This window comes from Macrotis lagotis, chromosome 7, assembly GCF_037893015.1.
Source record: "Macrotis lagotis isolate mMagLag1 chromosome 7, bilby.v1.9.chrom.fasta, whole genome shotgun sequence".
In the NCBI taxonomy this organism is placed as follows: Eukaryota; Metazoa; Chordata; class Mammalia; order Peramelemorphia; family Peramelidae; genus Macrotis; species Macrotis lagotis.
In genome coordinates this window covers 5898914-5923624 of record NC_133664.1, presented here as the reverse complement: position 1 = coordinate 5923624, position 24711 = coordinate 5898914, and the positions used below count along the sequence as shown (strand labels likewise).

Genomic DNA, 24711 nt, shown 5'->3' with positions numbered 1-24711 from the left:
GTTGATTTAATACACCAAAAATATAGCACAGTCATTTTTGAGTAGTAAAGACTTTATTCTCAGATCCTAGGTGATCCACCCTTTTTGTGGGTTTATTTAAATAGGTCCATCTGAACTGTTGGGTTCACAGTTTCCAAATTCAAACTTGGTAGAAAAAAATGTAACCTTGTTCTGAAATATTTTTAAAATCAAAGTTGGCTAGAAAAGACATAATATTTTTAAATGATATGAATACATGAAGGACGTGGGACTTTGTCATCAATGCAGTTTTCCACCTTTCTAGGATTTTCTTAGATGCCACTGACAAGAGTTGCCTGAAGGGACAAGAGAGGAAGTGATTCACCCAAAAAGGAAGAATCTAAGGCAAGTCCTTTTGCCTCCAAGGATTTGTCTCTGCTTTGCATTTCCTAGGTGTTGAAATCCTGTGCTTGCATAGAACTTTAGTACTTAGTCGTGGACATTGGGACTTTAAAGAAAGATTATTGAATACTTCTTGGAAAAGGTCAGAAATCAAATATACATTGCCCTAGGACTGGCAATTCAAAGAAAGAGGTTCATTCTCTCTCTCTCTCTCTCTCTCTCTCTCTCTCTCTCTCTCTCTCTCTCTCTCTCTCTCTGCCTGTCTTTGTCTCTCTGTGTTTCTCTCTGTCTATGACTCTCTTTCTAGCTCCTCTCTTTATTTCTCTTCTTTTTTCCCCTCTGTCCCTCCATTTTCTATCTTTCCTCTGTTTCCCTTCTTCCTTATTCTCTGTCTCTGTTTTCTCTCCTTTATTGCTCCCACACTCTCTCTCTCAATTCCCCCCCCCCTTTTTTCTCTCTCATCAGTTCAGTACATCCAAAGTCATCATATCCAGACAAACTGCAGTAACTGAGTGTCCATTCTTTACCTTCTGAACAACAGGCACTCTGGGTAAGCTCTCACATGCTCATTAGCCCTGACCTCCTGTGCAAACACTATTGACTCGTCCTTGGTCTGCAGCATTAATGGACCTCACTTCAAGGCTGTGTACTGTAATTGAGTTTGTGGGTAGTCTAATATAATGATGGCATGGTGTGAGGGGCTACTAAAATTACCACCCTTTCCATCTGATCACATTAAAAAAAGGGCAATTATGAAATGCTATATTTGTCCTGCTGAAATCCCTTTTCTAAAAAGTTAATGTGTTTTTGCTCATCTCACTATGTACTCCTGGCTGTTTTCTGCTGCTTCTAGCCTTACGAAAATGCTTGGACAGAGTTCCTCAGTTGCAATCCTGAGTTTGTTTTCTTCTCTAAAGGAGCAGCTACCTCTAAGGCCATTGCCATGTAGAGAGGTGGTGGGCAGTAACCAATTAGCTGTCCATTGAATCCCTTTTCTGCCATAACACTATCAAAGTCAGTGGACTCTAGAGCTGGGATCTCCTCATTGTTGTACAAATTCACCTTTACATATGTGGATTCCTTATAATATAGTCATCTTCTGGTTCTGACAAATTTGAATGAGCTTGACAGTCAATTTTCCTATTCCTTATCTTCTCTGCTTGACTTTGTTGGTAAAAAATAAAATGAAAATTTTGCTCCTTAGACTGATCAAGAATGCCTCCCCAAAGTCCAACTGGAAGGTCATTGCATACTGTTGTGGGCTTCCTACATTTCCCTCATCACTGGGGATATTTTGTTGGATGATCAAAAGTAATTCATTTATCATTTCACAGATCGATAAAACAAAACCAGTGAAAAATGTCCATTATCCATAAATTTCAGTTATTGATCCCATTTGGTCTACCAACAGGATAGCTAGGTGGCACTTTGGAGACACTTGGAGATTTGAGTCAAATCACATCTCAGATACTTGCTTGCTATGCGACCCTGGGTAAGTCACTTGACCTTTGCCTGCCTCAGTTTCCTTATCTGTTAAATGAAGATCGTAGTGCCACCTGTCTCACAGGACTGTTATGGAGATTGAAGAAGATATTTCTAAAATCTTGGGCAAACCTTAAAGTGCCATATAATTTCTAATGATCACTTTGGTGCTGTTGCTCCTGATGCTGGTGTTACACGTTCCTGAGACAGGGATCACAAGTAGACAACAAAGAAGGCCAAAACTTGAAAAGAAGATTGAATGGGATGGATTTTAGAAAACTGCACAGGGTTTAAAAGAAAGAAAAAAGAAAATTGCATAGTCCTAAGCTATTTCATCACACCCCAAACTGAGTGATTTTATATGACTACAAATGACAAAAAACCACGATCTCAGGTGAATCAAAATGCTAGATGACCCAAAGGACAATGATGACATATGAGAGAGGTGTCACAGTCTACTTCATGGTATCATCAATGATTGACATAGAAGAAAGGATGTAAGAGGTTGACAAGTCATTTATTATGAGAAAAAGAAATGCAGTTGGTAGTCATGTGCCTAGAATGATGGATAGCAGATGGAGAATTGATTGAATCAAAGAATGGATGAATGGATGAATGAATGAATGAATGAAAGAATGAAAAAATTATTATATGTTTCTGTTGCCAAGTAATATGAGGACTACAATAGAATCCATTAAATAGTAAATAGTAAATAGTATACCTAGATAGAGTCCATCTGAGTGTTGGGGGATTTACAGAAAGGAAAAGATTAAAAAAATCACACAGAAATCTAAAATCAATCTGCCCTACTTTGGTGGAGGAAATAGTTACAGAACTGAGAACTCAAGTATGGCCACAAAACAGATCAAGACACAGTTTACCTGCATCCACCTCTGAGGTTATTTTTAGTTCTAGGCAAACCAATTGCATTTGCCCAAACAGCAATTGTGCCATTACTCACTTTTCTCCTGCTGGTCTGAGAACATAATATAGTTTTGAGGAGTCAAAGCATTTTTAAAAATTGTCATGACATTCATTCCAGAAAGGTTGAAATTCAATTTTGGAAATAAGGGAAACCCATGTTTAAATCTCATGGGATTTCATTTTTTTTTCTTAGACTTAGCTGTGATGCTGGGTCTAAACACATTTTCCAGTAGAGCCCCCCAAATGAGCCTGAGAATTGATAATACTCTTCCCAGAGGCCTGGATGATTTTTTGAGAGTTATCTTAAGGAAGAATTATTATCCCTGCCTTGTAGATGGTGAATTTGAGACATGCCTTCTGCAATGTGGCAGGATAGGACTCTCTCACTAATCTCTCATGGCTCCATCCACTCGTTACATCTCTATTGCCCAAAAGGCTGTCCATGACTCTACCATCCGCAAAAGTCCCTTACTGCCCTGTTCATTCCTCTTGGCTCTCATTCTCTGTCTCTTTTCCCTTTTCAGGACCAAATTCTGTGAAAAAGCTGCCTATCAAAAGTGATTCTATTTCCTTTTTTATGTAATTCTGTTGGTAATTATATGGTCTGACTGCCAGTCTTATTATTCAACAGAAAGTATTCTTTTGGAAGTTACTTATTAGTTCTTAATTGCCGAATCTAATGGCCTTTTCTCAATGCTCATCCTTCTTGACTTCTATGCATCTCTCAATTCTGTGAATTATCTTCTCTGTGATACTGTCTTCTATTTTGTTTACTCTTTCCTGGCTTTTCTCCCAATTGGTGGACCATTCCTTTGTCTTGATCACTAGATCTCCACCTATCTGTCATGGCTATACCTCAGTGCTCTATCGTGGACCCTCTTCTCTTCTCCATTTTAACCACTTTGCTTGGTGATTTCATCAGCTCCCATGCATTAAATGATCATTTTTATGCTTATGATTCTTAGCTGCTGCTGTTGTTCTTCAGCTAGGAAAGCTAGGGCTTGAACCTCTCTCGTTTTCTCTTCCACTTCATGTATCTTTATTTACCTAAGGGACTGATCGTTGCTTTTAGAGATGGATATGTCTTGGTTAGGAAGTGACCTTATCTTGGGGGGTGGTCTGGGAGATTTGGGTCCAGTGGTACAATTTTCTGCTTCAGAAAAGAGGACCATTGTACAAAGAGGACCATGGTCCCAAGTCATTCCTTCTGGTCAGCCAAGGAGATGGCGTAAAGGTGCTGGACCATGTGATCGTGGCTGAGCTGCAAGCCTGTAAATATAATTGATGATCTAAAGAGGTTTAAATCTTCACTCCAAGTTGAGAACTATAGAAGGAGTTATAAGGTAAATTACTGAATAATTTTTTCAGTCAATTTATGATTTGGAATGGTTTATACTTAGTTCTTTTGTTTGTAGAAAATAAATACTTATCTCATAACTGATTACCTCATTGTAAATCAAGGGGATAATCCTAAACTTGAACTTAAATCTAAACTTGAAGTTAAACATTCCTAGGACACAGGATATCGATATCAAAGAATGTGAGAAAAGGGGTCTCAGTCTCAATTTCTTAGAGGTCAGTTTCCCCTAGAGCTTATTTCAATCCAGACCGCTTGTATCCAGAGAGGAAGGACCCTTTAGGGTCAAGGGAGAAGGTTCAATGCTTCTCCCCATGTGGCACCAGCAGCATTTTAAATTGTCAAACATTTATCCTTATGCACAAGATTGCTCAGAGGTGATTTGGGGCAGAGGGAACTAATAACTAGGAATGGGGAAAAGGTCTCACATAGAAGATGATAGTAGCAGGGGCCACTAGGCCATACAGTAGACAGAGCACCGGCCCTGGAGTCAGGAGGATCTGAGTTCAAATTCAGTCTCAGACACAATAGTTACTTAGCTGTGTGACCTTGGGCAAGTCACTTAACCCCACTGCCTTGCAAAAACAAAACAAAAAGTGGTACTAGAGTAGATTCTTGAAGGTTACAGACAAAAAAAGTAGTTCCTGCCCTCACAGAACTTACATTCTATTAGGTAGAAACTAAAGGAAAGCTGAGACTGCCATAGCCATCTCATGTCTTGAGGCACCAAGAACTTCTGTTTTTCCCATGAAACTAATATCAGGTCAACAATCATTTGGGTTTACCCAGAAAAGTCAGGAGAAGACAATGTCATTTCTGTTCACTAATAAAAGGCTTTGGTAAGAAAAAGAAGATTTTGATCTAGAAACTGAAGTTTGGGGATGGGCAAAGTGCACGGCCTCTTTTGATGGCCTTAATTAGCAATCCTCTCACTGGGCAGCATTTCATTTATCAAGGACCTGGCAGCATTCCCTGGGAACATGTCGAAATCCTCATTCTTCCCTCTTTCTCCAACATTGCCATTCATTTCAGTGACAATTCATGCATAATCTAATAACCCTGGGGTGCCATTAATTTTAGCAGTTGCACAACTTAGTTGGTGAAAAAAAGCATAACCCGTATCACGAGGCCTTGAAGGTCAGACGACACTACAATTTACACCTTTGTTGCGAGACATGAAAATTAGCAATTAACATAAATATATTGATTACCATATGGACAGTTTAACTTCATGTAATGTGAAATTATAGAATCGTGTACTAATGAAGAAGATCATATCTTGTCATATATGTATATAATAAGCTTTCTCCTGGTTCCCTACAGAGGAAGTTATTTTAAGCATTTTAGAAAACCGAGTTACACAAAAAGAGAAATTGTCAGGGTAATGATAATGGATGGAAAAAAAGTGTCTACATCAGAAAACAAATGAGAATCAAGCTCCGTCTGCAGGTTTTGGCACAAGCTGAGTGCCAAGACATGTAGGTGCTGGGGAACTGGGTAATAGGGGGAACTGGCAAGTCTTTCACATTGGTTGTTGTTGTTAATGCACTTGGTCTCCAATACCAAGTGTGAGTCTGGTATTCACCCTGGTGTTAGGGGTTACAATAAGCATATCTTATTGAGAAACAATGAGGAAAGCTAATTAACCACATATATTTATACTAATAGCTGATGAGCCAGTCACCCTTTGTAGTACTTGCACTAACTTGGAAAGTTCCTTTTGGAGAGCCAAACCATCAATGCTTCATGAAATTGTTGGTGTCTTGGAAGCCGCTGGGCCCATCTTATTATCTATTTATTCATCCAAATTATCATTTTTCTTTCTCCTTCCAGGAGCCATTCCGCCAATGGAACTTGGGCAAGAGCAAAGATGATTGATAGCATTTAAATCAGTCAATTTTGATAGAACTCCTTAACTATCATAAAAAGTTTGATTGTGAGGAGAACAGAAACTATTATTACAGATGACTTTTGGATTATTTGTAGATTTGATACATTTAATCTGCCTGGGTCATCTGTATTCATCTTTGCCATGGGTAACTGAGGTGGGGATTTATCACTAGAGTCAGAGTCATCCATTGACTCAGAATTTACTCAGTGGTCTGTTAGCAGTTCCAAAATATTTGTGGGATGAACAAGTAGATATTAGGGCCCCTTCCTATCAAAATTAATTTGTTGAAGCCATTGGAATAAAAAAGAACCCAGCTTTAGTAGTTGATGGCACTCTGCTGAGGGGTATTGAAGTATCAATAATAGAGTTGTTTTTTCTTTCTTTTTTACTTATTTGGGCATGGATCTAGGACATTAATTAATCATCAAACACTAATTTATTAACCATTTAATGCTGCAAGACTAAAAAAGTGGATTGGATCATATTTTGAAGGGCCTTCAATGTCAGGCTATGGACTTGGCATTTTATTCAGAAGACATTTGCAGAATCCTTGAACATTAAAGAACTGATTGTGTTTTATGTACCAAAGACTCAAGTTCTAAGGGAAGGACCACCAGCTTATCATCAGCATGCTTCCCAGTGGTGTTGACCCTCTTCAAGGAATTGGATCCTAAGTGAGAGAAGGCATGAAGCATTTTTTCAGCTTGTATCATATCCAGAACAATATTCTAAGCCCTAGAGGATCCTGATAGTAAATTCAGACAATCCCTGCTCTCAAGAAGCTCACTTTCTAAATGGGGAAGCATCACATCAGGAGGATTTCAATTCCAAATCAAATGGAAAAGTACCATTGTCCTTAGGCTGCAGGGGAAAAGCACTTGGTAATACTTTGCAATTCCTGTCATCCTGTTGAGGAAACCCTAGTTGTTTCTGATATTGAACCATTTGACATCTGTGCCAAGGGTTCTGGTGGCTAGGACTTTCTTTCCTGAGTCTTCACTAGCTCTTTCCACAGCTATAGTGGCCTCCCCATAGGAGCCATCAAGGCCTCAGTTGCATGCTCAGAGTGCTAGATTCTCAGGTGATGTTGAGGACCTTGTGATGGAAGCCTTCTTATTCCCAAAGTTCTTTAGGTTCAGCCTTCTGTCTCTTTGGGATCAGAAGGAAGATGGTATTCGAGTTACTAGTGTCATTTTGTCTTGTCTCTCCTTCAAGGCACCCTGTACTTCAATTAGACTAGCCTCACTCCCATTGAGTGACACTTGGTTGTCAGTTGGTGGGAATGGTCAGTCCCTTCTTCACAGAACAGTTTCAATTTAGATGATCTACTCCAGAGGATCCATTCTGGGTGAACCAGAGACTACCATGTAAGCAACAATCTCCAGAAAGGGATCCAACTGAGGACAAGAAGGAAGTCTGGGCTGTTGTGCCTTTTCTCTTTCCTGAGATTTGCAAACCAGAGCCATCCATTCTACTCAATGGCTTTATTCAACTTGCTAACCATTGTCTTTTCTAGACTGTAAGACCTTGTTTAATGAAAACCAGCATGCCAAACCCCGGAAACTGTATGTGTGAAAGTTGTACTTGAAGGGTTGTAACAGCTCCTTCTGTGCTCTGTACCCAGGACTGAGAAAGTAGGTCCATAAATCTATGCAGTAGGTGAAACAGTGGATAGATCATGAAACTTGGAATGAGGAAGATGGGAAGTTAAATCCTGACACTGGCACTTCCTAGTAGTTTAACCATGGACAAGATCCTAAAACTCTTCCTTTTTATAATGGGGATACAACGGCTGCTGAACCCAAATCATTGTATAGTTTTGAGGCTAAAATGAGATCATTGGATCCTAGCTGTAAAACTGAAAGAGACAACTTCATTTTACAGGTGGGGAGACAGAGGCTCAGGACAATGAAGCTATAGCTGGTAATATATTAGGGGATGGGGAACACTTCCTAATTCTCTGATCTGATTGTGGCTTAATTTTATTGCACTGACCAGTAGTTTCAGTATAATAATAATAATATTTACAGTTCTGGAGTGTTTAAACACTTTAACCTACAGGACCTCATCATTTTACAACTACCTGGGGAGTTAGGGGCAATAGGCACTGTCATTCCCATTTTCTGGAATAGAAAGCTAATACTCACATAAAATTATTTGATTATGGTCACATGCTTAATAAGTATCAGAGATGGGATTTGGACTCAGGTCTTTACTAGGACTTTAGTCCAGAGTAGCTTGGTAAAGTTTCTGTACAATTGAAGAGTGAGGAAACTATTGTATAAAAAGATTGGAAATGTAAGAAGGGACCAGTAACAATTTGTATACTTAAGCAAAAGAATTTGTATGGTTGACTCTGTCCAAAGATTGGACATTCTGCAGCTGAGTCCACTGCATGTCAAAAGATGGATATATCACGAGAGTTCTGGAATCATTGTTGGTCATTACATTGACCAGAACAAATTCAAAGTTGTTTAGTTTCATTATCTTGTCATTACATGAATTCTTTTTGTTCTGTTCACTTTACTTACCCGGCCATACAAATCTTCCCTTTTGCTTATAGAATAATGATATTCTGTTATGTTCATATACCATAATTAATTCAGCCATTGAAAGATACTCCCTCAGTCTCCACTTCTTTGATAATCCAAAAAGAGCTGCTTTAAGCATTTTTGTAGACATGAACACTTCGACTCTTTTCTTTTCTCTTCCCTTTAGATGGATAATGCTGTGATTTTCTAAGATCTTGTTCCCCTTTCAATTCTGAGTTTTAAAAGGAAACTCCATAGCCCTCTGGAAATTGTATAGCAGATTTCTTGTGGTGTCAGAAGTCTAATAAGCTCATTGTAATGCTTTTAGGTGATGAGGTATGGAGTATTATAGATGAAGGGTGATAGTAGTGATCATTGCCTCTAGCACCAATCACTTTGCTTCTTTTAGAGACAATTCACCTACACTATTTGTGTTTATTTGCCTGTTTATATATATAGCTTCATTTGAACCCAAATGATTAGGGGGTAAATGTAAAGTCTTTCCTTTGGGTTCAAAGTAATCAACTTCTTAGATACTAAATGGAGGAGATCAAATGGCAGCATGCATGAAAATGTACTCCATGTGAATTAGCAAAGAGAGATGGAGATCAGGAGTACACATGTAAATTTGAACTGAAACTTAAAAATTGGTTTCCAGGTACAAGAGGGTATTATTTCTGCCAACCTTCTCCCTGTTTACACTGCAGAAATTCAGTTCTTGGCACCATTAAGTAGGAAGCAGATAACATCCAGAGAAGGGAATCCCAGATGTTGAAGGGCCTGGAAATATTTAGCCTGGAGAACAGAAGACCTATAGGTAATAAACTAGGTTTACTCAAGCATTTAAAAAACTTCTGTTATATGGAAAGGGGATTAGATTCCCCTGCCCACCATTAAAAGTAAATCATTAATATGGCACCTATGTGACACAGTGGATCACATGCTGACCCTGAAGTCAGGAGGACCTGGGTTCAAATCTGATCTCAGACTAGCTGTGTGACCCTTAGCAGCTCCCTTAACCTCATTTTCCTCAGTTTTCATCTGTACAATGAGCTGGAAAAGAAAATGGCAAACTTCTCCATTTTCTTTGCCAAGAAAACCCCAAATGAGATTGCCAAAGTTGGACACGACTGAAAAGCAACTGGACAGCAAGAACAATAATGAGAAAATGTTTATTAAATACCCAGTGTCAGTTACTTCAGGAAAAGAAATAAACCTGGAAGGTAAAGATAGTCCTTGCTCTTAGAGAGCCTCCAATCTTATGGAGGAAGACAACGTACTAAACAAAGGTGAAAAGCAGGGGAAGGGAGGGAAGGTATCCAATTCAGAGCTGGATTGTAGAAAAACTCAAAGAAATCCGATCTGAGGACATAGGGAAGAGGTGAGAAAATGGGATGTCTTCCCTGCACTCCCTCTTTAAAGGGAAGAGGAGCCCCTCATGGCTCTCTCTACCTTCTCATCAAAGAGGGAAAGATACTGACCAGGTGAGAGAATCCAGTTTGATTAGATCTTGGAGAGTGAAAAGATTTCCAAGGGATGGAATTACATGGGGCATGGTGGAGAAACTAGAGAAATTCAAAATGAGTAACAAAGGTTCCAGAGAGTAGAACTCAAGGCAAAGGGTCAAAGTTGCAAAGATCACAATTTAAGCTTGGTGCCAGAAAGGACTTCCTCATGAGAGCTGTCCAAGGTGTAATAGGCAGCCTCTAGGTGCATGGAGATATTTCCTTCCCTTCAAGTTTCAAACAGAGACTTGATGTTCACATATACTTTTTATTAATATTATTTTATTTATTTATTTTTCCAACTTCATGTAAAGATAGCTTTCAACAATTATTTTTGTAAGGTTTTGAGTTCCACATTTTTCTCCTTTCCCTTCCCTCCCTCTTCCTTCTTACAGAAAGCAATGTAATATAGATTATACATGTATAACTGTGGTAAACCTATATCCATATTAATCTTGTGAAAGAATAATCAAAGCAAAGGGAGGAAAAATTAGAGAGAAAAAACCATAATACATAAAACAACTTTTAAAAATTGAAGCCAGTAAGCTTTGATCTGCATTCAACCTCCATAATGGATGCTATTTGTCATCACAAGTCTTGGAATTATTGTTTTGCTGAGATGAAGAAGATCATCACAATCTTGCTGTTGGTGTGAACAATATTCTTTTGATTCAGTTTACTTCCTTCAGCATCAGTCCAAGCAAGTCTTTCCAGACTTTCCTGAAGTCCTTTCCCTCATGATTCTTATAGAACAATAGTGCACCATCACATTCATATACCACAACTTGTTCAGCCATTCCCCAATTGATGCACATTCTCTCAATTTCCAATTCATTGCCATGACAAAAAGTAACTGCAATAAATATTTTTGTACAAGTGGGTTTTTATATCTGTTTTGTGCTCTCTCTGGGATACAGACTTAGCAATGGTATTGCAGGGTCAGAGGGTTTGAATAGTTTTATTGCCCTTTGGGCTAATTCTAGATGATCACTTCTCAGATATGCTGGAGCTAGGAGAGTTTGTGAGAACTGGTTGGACTAGCTCTCCACAGAGGCCCCAGTTGTGATTCTGTCATTAAGCACTTTCAACCATATTTCAGTTTATTGGGGGTAGGTCAGAGCACAAAGAAAATGAAAGTCAAAATATAGGGGGGAGTTGAGACTAGTCACTTTGGATATTAGGGAAGGCTTGATGTGGGAGGTTACACATTAGCTTAGACACTGAAGGGAGTTAAAATTTCTCAAAGAAGTGAGTTAGTAAACCTTACGGAGACCATCTACCATGGTCTAGATGGGTCACAATACAAATTACTGGATATAGCGTCCATAAAATCATACATAGTATTCTAGAGACGTGAAGGTGAGTATAATGTGGTGAGATGTTACTGAAGATAATGGTTCCACTACAGTAGAAAGGCAATGTAGCATGTTACTAAGTGTGGAGTCATTTCTATCTGGATCCTGATACCAAATCCTTTTAGGACCATGGACAAGTGACTTCACCTTTCAGGGTCCCCTCTGTAAATGAAGCAGTTGGACTCAAAAAAGTCCAGAGGTCCCTTCTGACTGTTTTAATGTTTTGATTTCATGCTATGAAGAGACTGTGGAAAAAGAAATAGAGCCTATTGACCCTAGACTATTATATATGCGATTATTTCTTGTACTTTGATATATTCAATAGATGTGGAGTGCTTGATAATGTTCTGGTGTTTCTATATGTGTAGAAATAATGACACTTCTTTTTTTGGTCATTATCATTAAAAGAAAACTTAAGACAAACACTAAGATAAATAATAAGTCACAAAGTCCTTAAAAATTCCTTTTTTCAAGGCTAACATTTTCCCCAAGTTATGAGGATCTATGTTGGCAGATTTTCAGGAAGAAAGAAGGAATCTATTTGTGATGGTGTGAGTGGGAAGACAACAGAGAGACCTTGGAAGTCTTCCACTCCTTGGAGTCGAAGGAGGATGTACACTTGGCGCCAGTACTGGCGCCATTGGGAACTTTCCTTTAGCTTGGGCCAGAGGTGTCCTTGAAAGATGGGCAGTGATGAGATGGGTGACCAGCCACCCTCTAGGGATTCATCCTGGAGCAAGAAAGGAAGCAGGATTCACCAAAGGAAAGTTTTCCAGGAGTCCCTAACCCCACATTCAGGAGATGGACACTTTGGTGAGAACTTACCTCTTGAAAGTGGGAGGGAGGTGTGAGGGGATCCTTGGAAGACTTTCAACATTAAATATGAGATAACTCTTTGGATGCTTTTCAAGACCTGGAGGGGACTGTAATGAAGAATCATGCTGCTTCCATTAGTCTATTTTTCCTCTGCATGTTTGCAGACAAAGCTGAGAATGTGTCCAATTTCTTCCTTGGCTTAGGTAATCTATTTTTAATGGGGAGACTAGGAAGCTTGGCACTTTTGCAAATAAAAGGAACAAATGAAAGAGCAAGACATTTAAATAAGAGTTATTACCAACTAGAGATGCTTCTCTGTAGGTAACAGCTGCATTCTGTTTCCCCATAGTCCACTAAGAAAAGCGCCATATTGGAAAATGAAAGCACTTTCCTTCTTGGGCAATGTCAGGCTTTACAGATAGGAAACATAGCTTCATTAATATGTACATTTGGTTTATTTGAAAGCTGGATTATAACCCATAGAATGAAGGAATTGTTTAAAAAGCTATGCTTTTCAAATATTTAAATATGTAATAATAATAATAATTATTATTATCCTTTAAAAATCCTTATAGTCATAATTATGTAATTATCAACACATTATAATTATTGATATTTTCAAAGATACATGAATTTTTATGGTTTAGGGATCTCCTAGTGAGGAAGCTCCCCCAGTTTTGCAGGTACATGTCTGCTTCTAATCTCAACAGCTCAAGCTGTGGAGAAGATAGGTGAATGGCCCAGGCTCTCACAACCAAGATGTGTCTGAGACAGAAATTGAGCATTCAGTCATAATAATGTGCATTTATGGAATACTTAAGGTTTGCAAAGAGCTTCACACTATCTGCACTATGATCCTGTGAAATAAGCTCTATTATGATCCTAAATTTACCCATGAGAAAACTGAAACAGAGATTAAGGGACTCACCCAGAGTTACACAGCTAGTAAAATGCCTGAGATCAAATTTGAACTCAGGTCTTCCTGATTCCAGAACTGGAGCTCACTATCCACTGTGCTAAGATATCATGTATACGTGTGTGCCTATACAGACATATTTTTATATTGTATATGTTTATAAATTTATATAGAACATGTGGACAGCAACTGCTGACTGATTTACAATTATTTACTATTTGTACTATTTACTATGATTTACTGTTATTTTTGAGGAAGGGGGAGACTTTGTAGGAAATTAAATTTGTGTTGGTGTCCAAGTTCTGGGAGGGGTAGATCTGAGGATGAGTCTAGTGTCAACTTTGGTTGGTTTATATGTGTAATGTATCCATTTCTTTTGCCATGATGTCCAGTAATGCCCTCTTTGCCCTGATTTAGAGATGGAGTAACTCTAGATGTCTCCAATGGAGTTTCCTGTCAATGAGTCCAGAAACAAGATCTCCATTTTCTTTAATACAATCTTCTGGATTGGTTGGTTTTTTTGGTAAGTCTCCCACCTCTGTTTCATTCTCATTTTACTGACATTTTACTCTTTACATTACTAACAAAGAACAAAATAAAATAAAAAAAACCATCTTTTAGTATTTTTCTTTTTTCTTATTTAATCTTTTATTTCTCATAGTCAGAAAGAAACCAGTTAGTGGCTTTAATTTCTGCTAATTGACCTCCAAAAAAGTTCTTATCTGATTCTTTACTGACAGAGGCATTTTGGTTTTTCAGTTGATGCATCATCATATTTTCAACTTTAGAAGATAGGCTCAAATCTGACCTTTCCTAAGGTTTAGGGAATATATGTGACTCTGCATGAAGTGGATGTGGTGCAAAGAGCCAGGATATGCCTTGGGCAGTCCCATTCATTCACTCAGCTAGCCTTTTTAAAAATTAATTAATTAATTTATTTTTGAATTTTACTATTTTCCCCTTAATCTTGCTTCCCTCCCCCACCCCCCCAGAAGGCATCTGTTAGTCTTTACTTTGTTTCCATGTATACATTGATCTCAGTTGAATGTGTTGAGAGAGAAGTCAGATCCTTAAGGAAAAACAATAAAATATTAGATAGCAAAATTACATAATAACAGTTTTTTTTAAAAATTAAAGGTAATAGTCTTTGATCTTTGTTCAAACTCCCCAGTTCTTTCTCTGGATACAGATGGTATTCTCCATTGCAGACAGCCCCAAATTGTCCCTGATTGTTGCACTGATGGGATGAGCAAGTCCATCAAGATTGATCATCGCCCCCATGTTGCTGTTCTGTTGTACAATGTTCTGGCTCTGCTCATCTCACTCATCAGCTAGCCTTGCAGAAGCACTTACATAAGTCTTAAGAGATGGAATGGATGAAGAACTAACTAAAAGTCCAGATCCAGTGAATCAAATCCTGCTCAGATGTATCCTGGCTATGTGGGTCATGAAGCTCCCTAAACCCATTGAATCATGGTTCTAGGAAATCAAACCAAAATCAAATAAAACCTCTACAAGTCACCAGGCCAAACTCCAGATACAGGAAGCCAAGAGCAAAACCAGTTCTCACCTTGAAAGTGACAGTCTACTAAGTGGAAGCATCACAGGTGATGCCGAGGGGATGCTGAAAGAGTCATTGTTGACTCAAGGAGAACAATACAGGCTTTACCTAGGAATTGGCCTTGGAATTGAACCTTGAAGAAAGCAAAGGATCCCACGAGTTAGGGGAGGGAGAACAGAACTCTAGATTTGAGGGACAACAGTGAACAAGTAGATGAAACTGGTTGGACTCTAGCATGAGTGGAAGGCTGTCATGCCTGCAGAAGTAAACTGGAGACTGACACGAGACAAGCAATGACCACGGGTAAATAATACAAAGTCTCTCTGAGCCTCAGTTTCTTCACCTCAAAAATGGAACCATGGACACAAACACCCAAGTGCCAAACAGATAAGTCTGAGCTGCTACTAGGTCATAAGTCATAGATTTGGGAGATCTGGCAAACACTGGTCTGATGGATGCAGAGAGAGCAGAAGATCAGGACAAGCAGATTTGTCCATAGGAATGTAATGAGTTCCCACACTTGCTATTTAAGGCCACAATGTCTGCATCTTTAGGCAGCTCACCCTGTACAAAGGGGACTCAACAAGCAACAAAGATCAGTGAGGTGGGTAGTAATCAGTAAGTAATTTTGAGAAGTGTGTAAAATGGCAAAGGAAAGGAAGGTCAAGAACCTAGGATGGTAGGCTCATAGATATTGAATATAAATTCCATTCAGTAGATTCTGAGTCTGGGTCCCTTGTCTTACAGAAGAGGCAACTTAGGACTGGAGTAATTAAATAACTTTTCCCAAGTTATCTAGGCAGTAATAACAGAACTGGTATCTTAACCAAAGGCTTCTGTTCATCGAACTGACTCTCTTTCCATTGTGTTCCAAAGTTTCCTGAAAGCATCTATCATTGGACAGGCTTTGGTGGCTTCTTTTTGCTATGGTCTATGTGCAACCTTGTAGTCATTGGAGTCACCATCCATTTGTGCCCACAATATGATCAGTTCATTTGTTCCTATAGTTATGCCTGCCTGTTCTGTAGGATAGTACCAGGGCAATTCTTTACTCTTGATTAAAACTCATTTTCCTCAGTGCCAAGATGGAAAACCACATTGAAATTCACATTGTGCCAGCTGGGACCTTCCGAGCTCTATTCAGCTGAAATACTATTCCAACTGCCAGAGATCTAGCTTTTGTGCTCTGGTTAGCCATTCAATCAGAGAATGCAAGGGCCACAAAGGCATCTCTGCTCTTTGGAATGCCACCGTGATGGCTTCCACCCTGCTCTTTTTTGTAGAATGTCCATACAGACACACCACAGCCCAAACCAACCGTCTTCTGTGGTGACTGAAAACATTGTTCTAAGTGATTTGGCACTGAGATGGAACAGGAATGGAAGATTCCACCATCCAGGGACACAGACGGATGCTCCTGGATGAGATTCTGCCCCTTGTAGGGGAACGCGATGTACATCCCCATTCCTTGGCATGCCTGCGCTGACACCCATCTGTTGAGATGGCATTGATCCCACAAAAGAGGGACTTTGCCAGGTTCCAGAAGTCATAGGTGCCTGACACATGGACATGCTGACAAAGGCAGCCTCAAGAATACACCCGTGTGCACTCTCTCTCTCTCTTTCTCTCTCTCTCTCTCTCTCTCTCTCTCTCTCTCTCTCTCTCTCTCTCACACACACACACACACACACACACACACACACACACACACACACTCAAAAATCCCCATGTTGGGGAGAGAAGGTTTGTAGTATTGGTTGATAATGTCTCAGCATTCCATCATCAATAGCTCATTTGTACAGTAATTTCCCTGATGTTGTAACATTCAGCAATATTCATAAGGAGAAGAAAATTCACTGAGACTGCTTTTAAGTTGCTACCAGTGTCAGAAGAGGAAACTGAGGGCTGGAGAAGTTAAATAATTCATCCCAAACAATGGGGATACAGCTTTTTTTGTCCTGAGCCAGACCTAAAGAAATAAGAAGGGAGATCCTTTCCTCAAGGACCTTACTTCCAAATAAATTGAATATGGCAATTATCTACCTAGTTGTGATCTGGGGTAGAATTTGGGTGGTGCAAAGGAGAGAGCCAGACAGGATGTAAGAAGGAACCAGAGGAAGGAAAGATTGTTTTCACTCAGGGGGATGAATGAGACAAGACTTTGGGCAGGAGAAGGAGCCAGGATTGAGCTTGAAGGAAGAGGAGAAAGTTAACACGTAGCATCTGGATGAGTCAGGATGATCTCAAGTCTAAGCAATTTTCTCTTTCTTTGATGGCTGAGAAACCACGACTTGGCTCTGGGTGTTCTTGCATCCCATTCTTCCTCTCCTAGCTGCTTCCTGTGATGCTTTGTTGCAAACAGCCTCTCCAATGGCTTATCTGGACAAGGTGCAGATAAAAGTTCAAGCCCCCTGAAGTTGACAGGATGAAGATGATTGCCTCAAGTCAAGTGATGGAAACGGTGCCCAGCCAGGAGGCTGTGGGCAAGGGGCTGGAGGAGGGGGAAGAGGGATGTGGTTACAGAAAAAGAGACAGCCTGTTGCTTAGCGACAGGACCCTGGGTGGCAGCTCTTTCCCCCTCTCCTGTTTCCTGGTATTTTGTTTGTGTAAATGGAAGGTTTTGTTTTGTTTTGTTTTTTTTCAAATCAGAGTGGCTGAGTACAGATGTCCAACTTTTTTTCATATATAAAAATAAGGAAAATAATTGGGGCAGATGCATTTGGGGAAAGAAGTGTACCCCGGCCTAGAGTCTACCAGGCTCTCGAAAACTTTGTTCAGACATAGAGCTTTTCTATTTGCATGGATACTCATCTAAAAGGGTGCTCACATACTTATGCCTATGCACATACTAATATGTTAATGTGTATCATATGTGTGCATATAAATGCATCTATGACATGTTAAACTCTGGCAAAGTGTATGTGATGCCTGGGGAAGAGGGGTCCTGCAGCCAGGAAAGCCAGAATTCACATCTAGCCTCAGGCACCTAGCAGCTGGGTGACCCTGGGCAAGATCTGTGTGTGTGTGTGTGTGTGTGTGTGTGTGTGTGTGTGTGTGCATGAACATGTCTGGGGTGGCTCTATATACATAGGGGTATGCACACGGATGCAGAGAAACAAACATGTATGTGTGTGCACATACTGTGTGGCTGTGGGCAGGTGGGTGGGGTGTGAAGAGAGAAAAATACATTCAAAATGAATTTACAGACATTTGGCCCCTGAATAGGAGGGATATTCAATAACTTCACTGAATTCAAACCCAGGACATTTAAAAAATGGAGAGGGTGATTGAAGAGGGAGAGAAGGGGTTAGAGAGAAAAACAGAGACAGAGACAGAGAAATAGACAGAGGGAGAAAGAGACACACAGACAGACAGAGACAGACAGAGACACAGAGAGGAGAAAGACATGTACACACACACACACACACACACACACACAGACAGAGCCAGCGAGCAGAGAGAGAGAAAGAGCACATAAACCTGCTTGATTCCAAGTAAAATAATCACATAATGAAATCATTTATAGAGCTGCCAAATAGATATTATCAAAACATGAGGTATTCCCTTTCTCAAGAATCTTCTGTGAGTCTCTATTGCCTCAGGATAAAATGTAAATTTTTGTTTTGTTTTGGTGTAGAAGGGCTTTCCCAAAATGGCTACACCCTTTCTTTCTGGTCTGATTACATCAGACACCCCCCTCTCCACCCTATACTAGCTAAACTGTCTTTTCTGCTTTCTAAAGAAAGTATGTCATCTTTTACTTCCTACATTTATCCTTCATGGTTGGATGCTCTTCTTCCTCCTCTTCATCCCTGAGGACCCCTAGTCAGGACCCTTCTCACTTCTAATCAAGTGAAATCATTTCTGACTCCTCCCAGTGGTGAGGCTCCACCTCCTTAAGTTACTCTTAGTCCATATTAACTCATTTGTGTACATGCTGCTTCTTTTCCATAGAAAGTAAATTCCCTGAGGGAGGGCCATGATTTTCATTTTGTCTCTTTATCCCTAGGACTCACCTCAAAGATTGGCAAATTGTAGCTGTTTAATGAGTGTGGTCTGAGTGAATGACTATGGAGTATCCAGAATTAAAAAGAAATGAAAAGAAAAGATACTTGGGGGTAATTCAATGCCATTTCTACAAATACAGGCAGTCATTTATTGTCTTTCAGGTGTGTGATCACACTCACCTAAGTTCTCTTTGCCATCCATGACAAGAAAGAAGAAAGATTGTTAGATGGAGAGATGATTTTAAAGATAAGTAGATAGATCATAGAAAGAAAAAAGAAAAATAGATGATAGATATAGATAGTAGATATATATATAGATAGATGAATGATGAATAGATAGTGGGTAGATGATAGTAGATAGATGGATGGATAGATAGTAGACAGACAGATAGATCAATGGATGATTGTAGATGGATGGATAGATAGTAGATAGATAGATGGTAGATTTGCAGACAGTCAGAGAGGTTATAATCTAGTGGGGGAAGATAACACATAAAAAAACCTGGTTCCTGGTAAAGGTCTGTGGATTGATTGCGAGACTGGAGGAAATAAAAGGTTTCCTTAAGGTAATCTCTGCCCTCTCTAAGCTTACAATAAAGAAAGGAAATAAAATCTAGAGAGCTCTTCCTCAGACACCATATAGCATTCCCAGACCAGAGTCACAGAAATCAGGGAAGTATTTCATGAGGTTAGAAGGAGGAGGATGTTACCAACAATGGGATTACTGGAGATCTTTTTGGAGTGATGGCATTTAAACTGGGTTTAAAGTATGTGTAGCGGACAAGCAGTGAGGTGGGCAGGGAGGATGCTGGCATGAGCAAAAATATGGAGGCTGGTAACCCAGGGCAAGGCCCTTGCCAAACTCTATGTTTAACTGTCTAGACTCCTTGCACTATGCCATGGTAGCCTTGTCATTGTGGAATGTTCCCCATCCCCTTTCTCTGATTGGCCAGTTCCTCCTAGAAGTTTTACTTGAAGGAAAGTGCTCAGGCCCGCTGTGTTCCTTCCTGGTCTCTCACCTGGTTCCTACCTGAATTCCTTTCTCCTCCATCCTAGAGCAACCTTCTCACCCTGGAAGAACCTGTGCACCTCTCTTGTCAAGATCACTATCTCTATGAAGACATATATGTCTGCTTCTTGAATTCAATTGAAGATTCTTGAGGGCAGGGGCTATTTGTGAGTGTGTGGGAGATGGCTGGTATTTATATTCCCTAAATTTAGCCCATAAATGCTTGCATTCATGCTGACTGAGTTACTGACTTGAGAGTAGAGACAACACTAAGGCAGAAGCCTTGGGTTTGCATCCCACCTTAGCCACTTCATTCCAGTGTGAACCAGGGCAAATCACATCTCCTCCTCACTTCTCCACTTTGTCATCAGCAAAGAACTAGAGAGAGTAAAGGCTGACTCTAAGGTCCCTTGTGGTACTAATACTTGCTCACATATATGGGTCAATTTGACCAGAAGTTTGCATGGAGGAGAGTGATGAGAGATGAGATGGATAAATAGAATGGCATTAGTTTGTGGGACCCCTAAATTCTGGAAAAGGAACCTGCCTATCTTTCTCTCTCTAATTTATCTAAAGACATGTATACATATACAGATGCTTAACTATAGAGATATTGAGATAAACTTATCTTAATATAGCAATTTCAGCTGAATTTCTATTTTTTTAAAAATTCATTTGAATAATTTCTATCTGGGAGGAAGCAGCAATGAACAAAGGCACCATGTTTTACTTCTGGTGATGCTGATCCTCCAGTCATCCCCATCTCAGACTAGAAGAAGAGACTATTCTCTATAGTAAAATGAACATTCTATTTAATTTTCCATTGTATGCAATACTATTATTTGTGACTTTGGGGGGACTAGAAAAACTTCATAATCTCTTAAAACAACCTCATGGAAATGAGGCTGTATTTAGAGTCCTATTGATAAGAGGCTCAGAGATGTTTGACTTGGCTTGCAGTTGGCTTAAATCCACCAAAATAGTTAGGGGCTATCATGGGAATCATCAGATTTCCTTTCTCTCTTGGATTTCCCTTACTTTGAGATGGACTATAAATCTCCATGTCCCAGGACATTGTCAGTATAGCTGCTAATTCTGCGTGAAGCTGATGTGACAATGAAAAATCGTTCAGGCTAAGAAAGCCAACACCCTTTAGTTGGTGGAGGAAGTTTAGGAAATGAGCACAAACATATTCTCTTGCTGACTATATAATTTGAAGCACATGCAGTTGTAGAACAGGACAGACCAAGGAAGTGGAGGCCTTGGTTATGATGACTGGTATCACCTTCCAATTTTCAGGAACTTTTAAAAAATAATATAGTGACTTGAAGTCAATCCCATGGCTATGGGGGTGGCAGGAGGAAAGTAATATTATAGAATCATATTTAGATCTGGAAGTAATCTTAGAGGTCATCTAGTGAAACCTCATTTTTCCAGAGATGCTAAATGAGTTACCTATAGTCAAATAAGTAGTCAGTGACAAAGTTGGGGTGTGAACTTAAGTTCTCTGTCTTCATAGTCAGTTGTTTTTCTAAAACTAAAGGAATATTTCTATTTCGCCTCTCCACTCTCAAATCGTGTGGTCTCTACCTCCATAATATTCCTTATATCCATTCCTTCTTCTCTACCACTTTGGCCTCTCTGTTAATTCATGCACCCATCACCTCTCACTTGTCCTATTGTCATACAGTCTTAACTGATCTCCCATCTCAAGACTCTACTCTTCAACCTATTCTCCCCAGAGCTGCCAAAATGACCTTCTCAGAACATCTGACCATGATTCTTCAATATCGTATCTCTCTATTGCCTTTAAACTAAAATATGAACCTGTCTCTTTGGAATTTAACATCTGGCTCCCTCCAGGATTTCTGACTTAATATGACTCCTCTTCTGAGCTTCAGATTTAGCATCCTCTTTGCTCTTTCCCATACACAGATCTTTTTTCCTCAGATCTGAAATGATCTCTTTCTTCCATACTACCTCTTGGGATATCGATCTCCCTTCAGGATTCAGCTCAAGCTTGTGTTATTTCCTGAAGGCAGTTTCTGAAGAATAAAGGATGACTTCAAAGTTGTGAACTTGGAAGTCTAGAAAGATGATGCCCTGGGTCATAGTTCTTGGCCAATTAATCCTTCTAACTATTCTATACCCTCTCATTTTCTCTTAGCCCTCACTTCATCCATAATTCTCCCACCTCCATATCTTTAATTCTGTCTCTGTCTCTATCTTTTTGCCTGTTTCTGTCTCTCTATCTCTGTTTCTGTGTCCCTGCCTCTTTTTCTCTGACTCTTTTTCTCCTGTGTCTGGCATCTATCTTCACAGCCCAATTGGAAATATTCTTTTGCAAGTCTAATGACCAATCCAAAGTTCTCTGCTACAGTCTTCATCCTGTTTGAGGTTCTGCAGCTTGCGTAGTCCTTCTCCCTTCCTTGATACCACCTTCTCCTTTGACTTCTATAAGATTGTTTTTCCTGATGCTCCCTTGGCTCTGGTTGATTCCTTTCTCTTCCTTCCTATGGGCATCCTAAGTGATAACCCATTCCCAGTCTCCACATTTCTATCTTAGTCCCTGGATATCTCAACCACTAAGGCTGTGCAGACTGTTCACCAAACTTCCTTCTTTCGGTTTTTCCATTTCTGTTGATGGCATCATGATAGTTCCAGATACTTGGGCTCCAAATTTTAGTTGTTATGACCTCTCTTTTCATTCATCCACCAAATCCTCCATCTTTAATGTGTCTTCCAACCCTTCAAAAACTAGAAAATAACTTTTATGTCCTTCTTGCCTTTTTTCTCTTTTTCAGACTAAACTATCAAATTCCCATAAGCCAATATTTATATGGAATGAACTCAAGGCATTTCACTGTCATGATTGCTTTCCCTGGATTTCCCTCCAGTATCAATGACCTTTCTAAAATGACACCTCAGTACTCTGAGGTCTAACAGGGAAGTCTGTATTATGGGGGTTCTCACTATTCCCAGGCTAACTTTCTCCTACCACTGGCTAAGATAACTTTTTGGCTACTACATGACTGTTGGCTTGTGTTGAGTTAGCAGTTCACTAGTTCTCCCAATTCTTTTTCAGAAGTGTTGCTGCCTAGCTTTGGTCCACCCCCTTCTGTTCTTGTGAACTTAGTGTTTCTTAACCATCTCCTATTTATGCAGGTCAGGTTTTATGCTACTCTATGGTTTACCTCCCTGCTCTGGCATATCTTTTTGGATCCTGACTATATCATTCATGGAGGGGAGGTATCATGACTAGATTTAGATCAACTCCAGATTTTACCAGTATTCCTTCTAAATTTTTATCTAAGTTAACAATAAATATATGACAGAACAGAGCCCCAAAATGTAGATCCCTGGGGCACTATAATAGAGACTTTCCAAGATCTCTTTGAAATATTAATATTTGGTTCTCACCCTTTGGCAAGTTCAGAATATACCTATTGATCAACCCACATTCTTCTCTTTTCCCCTCGGAGAATTAGCATAAGATGACTTTATCCAGTGCTTAGCTAAAAAAAAATATGCAATTTGAATCTATGGCATTCCCTTACTTTATTGAGACAGGAAATAATTTTGGTATAACAGGAATGATGAATTGTTCTTGATGAATTGATTAAGATTATACTTTCCCTTTTTGAAATCGTCACTAGCAGGGTCTTCATCATACTTTCCCTTTACTAGATTTTTGTGGGCAGCTTCTTTAAAAATACATTCGCAAATCCTGTGAGGTGCTGAAGTCCAATGGATAGATCTAGAGTTGGCAGCTTCTATTCTCTTTCTTTTTTGGAAAACTGGGTGGATGAACATTGACCCTGGGGCAGTTTTCTTTCTCCCCAGGTTTTTTGAAGGTCACTGGCAGAGGCTTATGGATCACATCTGGCCATTCTTTCCCTACCTATTGATTTATTTCATCTGGGCCATGAGATTTGAAGTGATTCTAAAGGGAATGGGCTCTCCCCAGTAATCTTATTTATCTTTTTAAGTCTCATTTTCTTTTCTTCCTTTTATGACTCAAGCACCATTCTAATTGATAAAGGAGAAGGAAAAAACAAAAGAGGGAACTGAACAGCTTAGCCCACATATTCTTTAAGCACCTCCTTTTTTTAAAAATCCTTGGGGAAATGATCTCTCCTTCCTTTGAAAATGCAAAGCAGGTGAGTATTTTATACACTTAAAAAATAATTTCAATCATGTCCAACAATTCATGACCCCATGGGCTTAGTGTTTTCTTGGCAAAGATACTAGAATGGTTTGCCATTTCCTTCTCCAGTTTGTTTTACAGATGAAGAAACTGAGGCAAAGAGAGTTAAGTGACTTGCTAAGGGTCACACACCTAGTATCTGAGGCCAGATTTAAACCCAAAGAATCTTCCTGATGACTATCCCTGTACTCTATCCTTTGTTCCACTTAGCTGTCTATTTGGTGTAGTATTTATCTCTCTGTGTCCCGACTTGTTTCAGCCAGCAGATGATCCAAAAGTGTCAGGAAGGGGCAAGGTGGGTGATTCTGGGCAAATTGATTTTTTTAACCTTTGTTTTCTCTTCAGTAACACGGGATGAGGCAACTAGGTGGCTCAGTAGATAGAGCACTGGACCTGGAGTCAGGAAGACTTGAGTTCATATTCAGCCTCAGACATTTCCTACCTATATGCGTGACCCTGGGCAAATCACCTCACCTTGTTTGTCTCCATTTCCTCATCTGTAAAATGAAGTGGAGAAGCAAATGGCAAACCCCTCCAGCATCTTCGTCAAGAAAAGCCCAAGTAGGACAAGACTGAAAGCTGACTAAACAACAATAGCCACAACATGGTGTAATGGTGCTTCCATTCACCCCTTCACAAGATCCTTGTGAGTTAGCTGGACTGTCTGCCTCACAGGATTCTAGAACTGTGAGTGGCTATTATTATCCTGAGCTTCTTAGTCTGGGACAGAGCTTTGTTCATCTTTGTTCCCTCATAAGTGCCTCCTTGGGGGCCTGGAGGAATAAATGTT

The 24711-nt window shown here is 39.7% G+C and overlaps 1 long non-coding RNA gene across 1 annotated transcript; it reads left to right on the top strand.

Moving 5' to 3' along the window:
• Positions 1 to 1175: 1175 nt before the first annotated feature.
• On the top strand, positions 1176 to 24644 carry LOC141494326 (uncharacterized). Its single transcript, XR_012470403.1, has 3 exons — positions 1176 to 1852; positions 13555 to 13660; positions 24267 to 24644. It is a non-coding gene; the product is annotated as an uncharacterized LOC141494326 (long non-coding RNA).
• Positions 24645 to 24711: the final 67 nt, after the last annotated feature.